A 10,628-nucleotide genomic window follows, 5' to 3' on the forward strand; every position below is an offset into this window, starting at 1 on the left:
AATTTTTTTTTGAAGTTCACAAAAACGTTGTAGTTTTTTTTAAGTTAAAATAATATTTTCATTACCTCCTACCTCACTGTAAATATACTTTACAGTTTTGAATAAATTATGAAACTTGAAAAGTTGTCAACGATATAGTTTTTAACTAATCAGCCTTTTTACTAAGTTTAAAGCTAGTTTATATCGCTAGTAGTTTTTATAGGTCCGTTATATTTGTTTTTGTTTAGTTAGGAAATATTAAATTTGTCAACGTTGCTTGTAGATCAATTTTAAATATTTTAAAGTGTTTTGAAATATAAAATGAATTTAAAGTGTGTTTCATGCGTTTTAGCTATCAAGTTCTAGTTATCTAGTCTTCTAAGAAAACTGTTTTGTTCGTATTTTTGTTTGACTTTACCAGTGATAACTATAAAAAATATAGGAACTTTAACTAGTACATTTTTGTTTTGTTCAGTATAGGATAAAAAGTATACAAGTATCTTTTTATAAACTAAAAAAAATTAAGGGCTGATTTAATCGGACTACGAAACAATGAAGTAATAATTAAATATACCTAAATAAAAAAAAACTTTATTAACAACAAAACAAATTTCAAATCTTAGTACGCTAATTTCATTAAACTTTTAACTGCTTGGCGTATTAAGTATCATAAACATTTTATTTACCAGTTTACTTTATTAAAGTGAAATACTTTTGAACAGAAACTGACAAAACTTAACTGTACATGTTTTATTTTAATCTATTTTGAATTACAACTAAACTGCAAAGCTAGGCTTAATTCAGGTTTTTTAGTTTATAAGTTAATCTTAATGATTACAACTACTTTTTATTTGTTAAAAAGAATGAAAAACAATTTCATAAAATATGTACAAATGCTGTTTCTTATGCTCTTTCTAAATAAATTCGTACCTGAAGAAAACTTACGAAGTTTGACGCAGGTTAGTTGTAGAAAAAAAAAGAAGTTTAATTAAGTTATTTTTGAACTAGCTAGCATCTTTTATTTCTTAAATATAGGTTTAATTTTGAACTACATATTTTGTTAGTTAGCTTTAAAGAATGTACAAAACTTAATAAAAGGTGTTAAGACTTTAATGCTGTAGTTTTTGATAAAATAGCTAAAAAATTATAAAACTTAGTACGTTGTATTATAAAAATAACTTCATAATACACACCTGTTGAAAGTGTATTTAAATGTTGTAGACTAAACACACCTTAGGGCATTAAGTTTAAACGACACAGATTATTTTTAAAACTTGCCAATAATACGATATTTATCTATGTTTAAATCTAGTTTCAGCAACATGTGCTTGGTATCAGACTGCTTATGTTGTTATATTCAAAAGTTATGTTGTTATGTTTTATCAACGTGCTAAAAAGTTACAGCAAATATAAATGATTTTCGTACAGATTTTGCAGTCTTATTTTTAAAAGAATAGTTAAAATTTGTATAGTATAGCTTATTGACTGACAAAAAAAGAACGCTCAAAATATTTGGTCCTAGGATCTTTTTTAACGTCTTTACCAGGACTAATGGCATTTGGCATGATGTTATAAAACAAAAATAAATTTTATTTTATTCTAATAAAACGACTCTGTAACTTGTTTTTGAAATCTGTATCACAACTAAAGTTGCTTATATGAATAAAAAAATATTATTAGAAATTTTTAGTTCTAATTTTCAAGAAGAAAAATCAGTACGTAAAAAATAAACTGTGATATCAAACACTAGACGTATGTTTAGTTGTTTTAAGTTTTAAATATTTAAAACATCGCATTTGTATAGCAACAGGCTGTACTTTTTAAAGCATTACTTTAAAAGCTAAAAAAATGTCAAAAAATTGTTAATTAAAACTGATAACGTTAAACATGTCAAATCTATAAAAATTCAACATCATTCGTTTTTTATTTAACATATTGGTTTTGAATTATGTTTAAATAAATGCTTTGTTTTTATAAAAAAATCTCACTACGTTTTATAAAGATATTTTATAAGTAGTATTAGACTCAAAAATATTTTATAAATGTTTAAGAGTATTTCTTAGCCAGCTTATAATTTATGAGTATTGAGCTAGTGAGTTTTCTGCATAAAAATATTTGTGAAAGAGAAAACTTTTTAGCCTTTTACTCATTAAAGTAAAAACAAATTATATAAAACTATAGAACTTTTTCTTGTTCAAATATTACTGATGGCCATTTACCTTATAGAACAGTACCTTAGGACAATTCTACATTTAAAACAAATGGTTTTTAGTTACTGACATTTTTTGGTTTTTTGTACTGCTTTTACATAACTTTGAAAAACATTTTCTGTTATATCTGATTTTTTAGTCCGTTAATAAAAATTTAACTTACATTTACAAAATTTTGATTGAATACGTAGTCTTTAGGAACTACTTGAAGTTTTGTGATGTAAAAAAGTTTAGTGCAAAATTATTATTTTGAAGCAATTTTCAATCATATAAGAACAACCAATACCGCAAAACATGAAAAGTTAATAGTTAGCCAGGCGTATTAAAAACGAATTTTTTAATACAATTTTTAAGCATTCTAGTTTTCCAGCGTACCAACTTTGTGCACGATTGGTAAATAATAAAAAAAGTTTAATTGAAGTGTAATTTTTTTAAATGATTCAGGATTTAAATCAATGATTTGTTTATTTTAGTTGAAGCTAAGCAATTTAACGACAATCTACTATAACGTAAGTTAATGTTTTATATAACTTTAAATCCCGTCTGAGATAATGTATGAGCAAATGCCTAACAAAAAATGTTTTTTTTAGATATTTAAAGGTTTAGTTTTCTTAAATATATGATCACATTAAAGAAATTCTTAGTTTAACAAGGTTTTTAAAGTTGTACTTTCGTTTTTAAACAAACTTTGTTATACACAACTATGTACCTTGAATTGGCTCGAATATATTTAGTAACTTATTTATAGCTTGTGTTTCAAAAGTACAAAAAGTTAAAATCGTAAGTGTTAAAAGTGCACACTAAAAAAAAAAAATGCTCGATGTTTTATAATCTTAAAGTTTTTTTTAACTACATCAAAAAAGTCGAAATCAATATTCGAAACTACCTTCGTTGTATTTGCAGTGCAAACAGAGTATTCGATATTGTATTTTAGATTAAGCATGTCAAAGGGAATATCCGGCAATTACTACATAACTACTTTTAATTGGTAAAAAAAATCTTTTATTAAGCTACTGTTTTAATAATTTAAAAATTATTGTTTTTTGAGTTTCTGAAAAAGAAGTATTGGAACTTTTGTATATATTCATATACACAGCTTTAAAGCGGATTATTTGTATTGCTTATAAAACACGTTCAAAAAAGTTAAATGGTAAATAAAAACTTTAAGCTCTAGTTTGTAAAGCCTATTAAAAATCTTTTTAACTTTTTTTATTCATTCTTATTCTAAATAATTTCTTTTAACTCGCCACAGTTTTTTAGTGAAATGCTTTTAATCTTTAATTAAAAAAATACCGAGCTTAAAAATGTGCATTTTTCTAGTTTATATATTCTAAAAAGCATTTAGTTTAAAAGTAGGCTGGGGAAATATTACTACCTTTTTGAATAATTTAATTTGAAAAATCAATAGATGAACTTTAAAAAGACACAATTTAAAAGCGACGGTTTTCCACCGCAAAATCATTTTGTGATAAAGATGTCAAAAAAACATAAAGTTAAGCATAAGTTTGATTTAGAATTAGTCATTACTGTCATACAGTTTCCGAGAATATTGTTGCTTTTAATTTGTGCTCATACCAAAAGTTACCTTCTTTTAAATAATAACAAAAAATGTCTTACTAAGTCTACTTTGTCAGTTATAAATGTTTTATACTTTTTTATAAATATGTTTAAGATCTAATATTAATAGCACTTCTGTAAATCTTTCATTATAGATTACTGGTTTTTGTTAGTTTAATGATAATTCGAAGCATTTTTTAATACCATACTTAATATTTAAATAAGTTTCAATAAAACAGGTTTGAAAAAAGTTTCAAACTGTATAATTTTTGCAACTTATATATAATTTTTTTTGTATGCATTTTCAAAGTTAAGTCCATTGGTTAACCGAACTATTAAAAAAAAATCTAAATTTTAATTTGTTGTAGTTGTTTGTACTAACGTAAAAGTGTAAGACAAAATCGTAGAATAAGCTCTGTTTTTGTACGACAATACAGACTAACTAAATTAGTTTTAGTGAGGATTCAACTGTGCTTCGTTAACTATAAACTACTGAACAAAAGTTTAGCAAATGAATAATCGCTGAACAACTAATGCTTTATTTATAAAGTATAATTTTTTAGTACATATAAAGGAAGTATTTTCTTATTAAAGCAAACATTTAATTTGAATGTTTTAGTTGAATAACATATTTAATACTTAAACTCTATTTAAACAATTTTATAAAAATTTTGAGTTAAACTAATCAGTTCCTGCTTAAATGATAAGCTATAAAGTATATGGTACCACTACAAGTTTGTACCACCATATATTAAAGTGTTTTTATCATAAATTGTTTCTAGGATTTTAATATGTTATATGTTATACAATTTAAAATTAAACTTAACACAGAGCTAATTTTAAATAGCTTTAAAAGTATGCGTTGTCATTTTTTCTTATTTAGTTTCTTACTCTATTCCCTAATGCAAGTTTATCAAAAACATTTAGTATTAAAAAAGTAAAATTCCATTAAAAAAAAAAACTTAGAACACACACGGAAATCGCTTAAACAAAAAATGATACGTGTTGGAAACAGGTATAAACTGACTTTTGAGCATAAAATATGATTAATTTGTTGCAAACGTGTAAGTAAAGAAACTACTTTACTCTATAAAATGTCGTGGTTTTTCAGATTAATTTCAGATAAATTTTAATTTTTAGAGGTTATACTTGAAAGAAATTTTGATTTTAATTTATCATTGCAACCAAATTAAGTATTTACAAGTACACGAGTTACTACTTGAAAATGCTATAACATAATACATATTCTATACAGCACTTAGAATAATTAAGTTGAAATATAACAAGCATATTTTCTGTAAACAACATCTAAAAACGATTTTTTTAAGTTTTAATTATATGTATCAAAGTTAAGAATGTTTTACTTATTGAATGACCAAATAATTTTTCAAAGCATTTGTTTGGTACTAAAAAATGTTTACAAAAATAAGTTTAGATTTTAAAATAGTTTATCTAATACTATGAGTATTTTATTACTACTTGCAGCTGTAACTTTTTACATAAAGTTTTGCTCTAACCAGGTTTACTTGAACTTTTTTGTGAGCATCGAAAATTTTCGTATATGTTTAAAATATTCAGCTCACACTAATGTTTTACTGTATTTTTCATGCGTTCACAAAATTTATACAGACCCGGTTCGTATAGCAAGCCAAAAAATATTAATTACAAACTGCTAAGTAAATAATACTATCTAACCACAACATACAGTTTGCTTAGGTTTACATTTGCATCAACTTAAGTAACAGTAAAACCAGATTTAATAAATTTATAGTGCATCACTTTTCCAGTAAAAAAAGTTTAATGATAATAGTAAAACACACAAAACCATTTATGCGAGTTTAATTTAGTTCTTTTTAAACCTACTTGAGTGTTTTGAAATCATTATACATAGATAAAAGTTTAAGTACGATGAAAAAACTAAGTTAAAGGTAATTTAAATATGTTGGTAGTGCTTTTTTTACAAGGCTAAAATCGTTAATGCATTTATAAGTTTAAGCAATTTCGGTCTTTTTGTATTTGTTCGGTCGTATTCTTAAATTAGTACGTATTTTATAGCTAAAAAGATTTAAAAACTTAACCTTACACTTTATCTTAGCTTTAGTTTGAGAAACTAGTACAATTTTATTATTGAAATATTTTTACAGTCTCAAAAAGTTACTCAGCAAACTAAGTTTCGCTCAAATAGCTCGACAATGAATTCTAATAAAAAAATTACACTCCATAGAAAGAATAGTTTAGTTTTATTATCTACAATAATATCAAATACGAAATCAATTAATAAACAAATTAATAAAAAAACGTTTAGCAATAATACTGTAGTTAAATACACAGTTAATAAAAACACAGGACAAAATTTGTATAAAATATGTAGTAAAAACTAAAATAAAACATTTAAATAAAGCAATGAAAAATAGTTACATGATTAATACATAAGTAAACATCGTCATAAAATAAAATAGTATTTTGTTTAACTAATTAAGGTGATTGTTGTTATTTCTTCTCCTCATGAATCCTGCGAATGACACTTTTCCATTCACTGATGACTTGTGGGCTTTTATTGTGACAAAAGTGGCTTCGTTTATTTGTATCTAAAAATTAAGTTTTAAATTTAACCAAATTGGTTAAAATATCAAGTTTTTGATTAGAATACATACTTTTTTACTATAAAGTAATCTAATAGTGCCAACTATTAAATTATTGTTTTTAACAGTTGATACAGTTTGTTTAATTTATAAGCAAAAATAGTCTTGTAAATAAGTATACTTTTGTTTTAATGTAAAAACTTTAATTTCATGTTTTTACCTTGATTCTGTAATTAGTCCCGAAAACTGCTTGTTCTTCAAATTCAACTGCTTTGTACATTTTTACCAGATCTTTATATCTTCTGTCAACCCTGAATTTCACCTGAGAAAACATTTAGTTTTAACTTAAATTTTCTTTAAACATTATTTATCGTAAACTGTTGTCAAGTTCTACTGAAACTAAATTGATTTTCAAGTAACAGTTTGGTTTAAAATTTTTAAGGAAGGAGAGTATAAAGTTGTTTACTATAATAAATACTTAATAAATGTAGTGTTAGGCATTTTCAATACGTTAGTTTCGTAACAAGTTTGTAAGAGTAACATTTTTTTACAACTTTTTTATATTTTCGATAGGTAATTAGTTCAAAAAAAAAAACCAAATATCTAAACAAAAACAGTTTGCATTTACAAATACTACTTTATTTAAAAAACAAACTTTATATGTAACCTGGTCAGCAATTTTTTGTACTTCTTCAGTTGCAGGTTGTACTTCACTGAAACCACCGCCTGTCATTACTGAGCATCCTGATGCTGAAATTAATTATTAAAATTGAAACATTTTCAAAAAACAAAAAAAAACGGTTTATTTTGTTATTGTAGTTTATGCTACACAACGGTGTTAAATAAAAGTTTTTAGTCAGAGTATTATATTGCACAGTTCAAAATAAAATCAGTAAATAGTATTTATATGAAAAACTTAATAAGTCTAGCAAAGAATAATTAGCTAAGATCAGTTTATTTTAAATTGATAAAGTTATCTAATAATTTATTATCTTGTAATAGTAATTAATTTCTTCTTTATAAAATTTAATTTAATTTATAAAATAAATGTAGTTAACTTTAATATTAATTATATTAATTGTTTTATTAAAATTTATAATATAACTATAATATTTAATTTAATTTATTAAATTATTAAAATTATCTCATTTTCTTATTTGTACCTACTAGTTAAAAACTTCTATTACGCATTAATTAGCTAACACAACCCAGTTTAAACAGTTTCAATAAAATACAAAAACCATAAGAAATAACAAAAAACAGTTCAAAAACGAAAAAGAACTGAGAAATACAGAAAACACAATTTGAAATATTATCACTTTTTTATTTACTTCTTAATAAAAAAATACATTAAGTATTCAAGGTATTGACGCTTAGTTGCTTATAAATTGTCTAGCTGTTGCTTATACAATATAGAAAAGTAACAGAGTAGTTGTATTTTGTTATTTAGACTATTTAAATTAAAAACATAAGTAATTTTTAGAGGTTAAAGTACTTAATCACTGAAAAAAGTTTCAGATAGTTGTAATTTCTTTAATTTTTAATATAAATTGAGTTTAAAGTGTTCTAGTAATTATGTCCAACCAATAAGCTCATCAGAACTTATTTTTATGATTTAAATAATGTTTTGCTTAGTAGCGGACATTTCTTGATAAAGTTGTTATTTTACAACTACTTTTCAACAAAGTTCTATATGATGTTTATGCATCTACAAAAGTAACTTAAACTTTTTTGAAACTTGAAAAATACTGTAGAAACACTTACCGTTGTAAATTAGTGCTAGAGCACAGACAACATAATAAGCTCTCATATTAGCTTTTAAAATTCTGTAAAAGTTTTTAGGAGTTTATTAATGAATAAAAAAAATTACTTAACTACATTTTATAACCAAAATATATATAGCAAACTTATATTAACTTTTAGTTTTTTTTACCAAAATACAACTGTAATTAAAAAAAAAGTAAGTTGCCTCTGATTTCTGTTACATTTAACTTTGTCAAAAGTGAAAGCAGCAACAGCAAATATCTACGAAAATGATATTTTACGTTGAAAATTTTTGAGAGTAATACAAAAAATAGTGGCACAAAATGCTCCTGGAGGCATTATATGTAGTACGTATTCGTATAAAACAGTAGACCGTTTGTCGTGGTAATCTACTGGTGTGTGGTTACAATGTATATTTTGACAAGATTTATATTTGCAGGCTTAAGATGCTTTTTGAAGCTTAGCTGGTGCATTGTAAGTTCAAAAATAAGCTACTTGTTTTACACGTCGATAACATTAAATGTTTTTCTTCAGTTTTGTCTAGCAATCAAAAAAGAGTATAAAGTTTGAATGACTATTAGTGACACTTAGGTTAAAATAATGCTTTAACTGACTTCAAAAATTCAATACTTGGACAAGTTTTATTCTTTTTGTAAAACAGTCTTAAAAGATTTTTTACACAATTGTGTTAATTTTTTGTGCGTCGAACAAAACTCTATAAAATTCAAAATGTAAAAATATAAAGTAAAGCTTGTTTTATATTTTATACATTGTCATAATCTATTGTTGTACTATATATATTTTTTGATAATAAATAGCTTTTAACTTTAATCTACAAACAAAAAATATTTTGTATCAAACATACACAACTTGAAGCTTAGTTATACAGTTAGACAATAAAGTACGTAACTTATTTTTCGAATAAGTAAGTAGTCAATAAAAAAAAGAATTAACTGTGTTGAAAAAAACATAATCAAAATAATACATATACCAAAATAAAAAAACTTTTTATATATTACACTCAGTTTTAATTGTATCAACTTCACTATAACTAGTTAAATATGATATCAAATAAAGAAAACAAAAGTAATAAAATTTTAAGCTTGATCGTTAGACCACAAGCTTTCGGTAGACTGAGACCCGGGTTTCGTACTTACTGAAACGATTTTAAGTAAGAGCCAAACCCGGGTCTCAGTCTAACGAAAGCTTGTGGTCTTATGATCGGAGTTTGTATGATCAAACCTTTGATAACTCTATTTAAAATACTAAATACATATGTTGTAATTCTACATAAGTTGAAAAAAGTTGTTAAATGACCTAAAAAACAAGTAAGTTGCTAAAACCTATAAACTAAATAGCTAGTGTCTAAATTGGGTTATGTGAAATTTGAGTTGTGCCCGAGTGAGAATTAAATAGTTAGTAGACAAATACAATAACTGCTTAATTTTTTGTTATTAAACAAGTTAAACGTGAATTATAAATTTTTTGTTAATTATAATTTTTTGTTTAAAATACGCGAATGCTTAAAAAAAGAAAACACATAGGCGACACTAAACAGATTAATCTAACTTAACATTCCAATCAAAAAATATTTGTTTTTAGTTTTGTAAAATATTGACTTAAAGGTTTAGTAGCTTATTCTTAGTACCGACTAATTCTAGATTCTGGGGTGCAGTTAGTTGGTTTTTTCGTGGTTCAAAGTCTAAAACAATTCAGTTTTGTGTAAGCCTTTTTCTTTGCTGATTAAAGTGTTTTCAAACACAATAGTTTTGGTTTTGAAGTGACAAGTTAAAATTTAAAGTTCTTAAATTTGAACAGAGAAACCATAAATGATAGATAACACCAAAAGTTAAAATTTTATAAACTCCTAAGCGTTTTTTAACACATTTAGAACTAATTCAATTAGTCAGAATTAAAAAACAAAAAGATAAAATTTCTAGTACAAGTGATCTAACCTAACTTTTGATTTAAAGGTATAAAAAATAGTTGTTATAAAAATAGTTATAAAATATTGCTTATAAAATGATTAAATAGTTGTCTATTGAAAAAATATTAATAATCTTGAAAATTGTAACTTCAACTGTTTTAATAATAACTAATATTTTAACTAAATAGATATTAATACCTTTTGTTAAAATTAAAAATATCTAGTAAGTAAGCCGCTATGTTTTGGGCATCAGTATTGCTTCACTTATAGTTAAAACAAACATCGATTTAAAAAAATAATAAGTGCAAGTTTATGTTTTACACGAATGTTTTCTTTCAAGCAAGTTTTTATATGTTTTTAAGTTTCAAAAACTTGTTTTTACAAACCATGAGTTAGTTAAGCCTCAAGTTAGTTTGAATCACATTTTTATTGTTCAAACGTTTACTTTTAAATTTTCAATGCTATATGAAAATGCATTTTTTAATTTACTAATAGAAAAACTGTCACAAGCGTGTTTATAATTTAAAAACTGTCATAAGCTTATAACGGAAAAAACTTGAAATTTTATTCAAATTAAAAAAAAAAACATTGTGTTGTGGTATTGAAACT

At 24.2% G+C, this 10,628-nt stretch overlaps 1 long non-coding RNA gene across 1 annotated transcript; it reads right to left on the reverse strand.

Moving 5' to 3' along the window:
• Positions 1-6,206: 6,206 nt before the first annotated feature.
• Positions 6,207-6,648, reverse strand: LOC145848176 (uncharacterized). Its single transcript, XR_014371775.1, has 2 exons — positions 6,549-6,648; positions 6,207-6,334 (listed from the first exon to the last, which is right to left on the reverse strand). It is a non-coding gene; the product is annotated as an uncharacterized LOC145848176 (long non-coding RNA).
• Between the last annotated feature and the right edge of the window lie 3,980 nt (positions 6,649-10,628).

Source organism: Thalia democratica, unplaced genomic scaffold (genome assembly GCF_965202585.1).
Source record: "Thalia democratica unplaced genomic scaffold, ktThaDemo2.hap1.1 HAP1_SCAFFOLD_1272, whole genome shotgun sequence".
NCBI classification, from domain to species: domain Eukaryota; kingdom Metazoa; phylum Chordata; class Thaliacea; order Salpida; family Salpidae; genus Thalia; species Thalia democratica.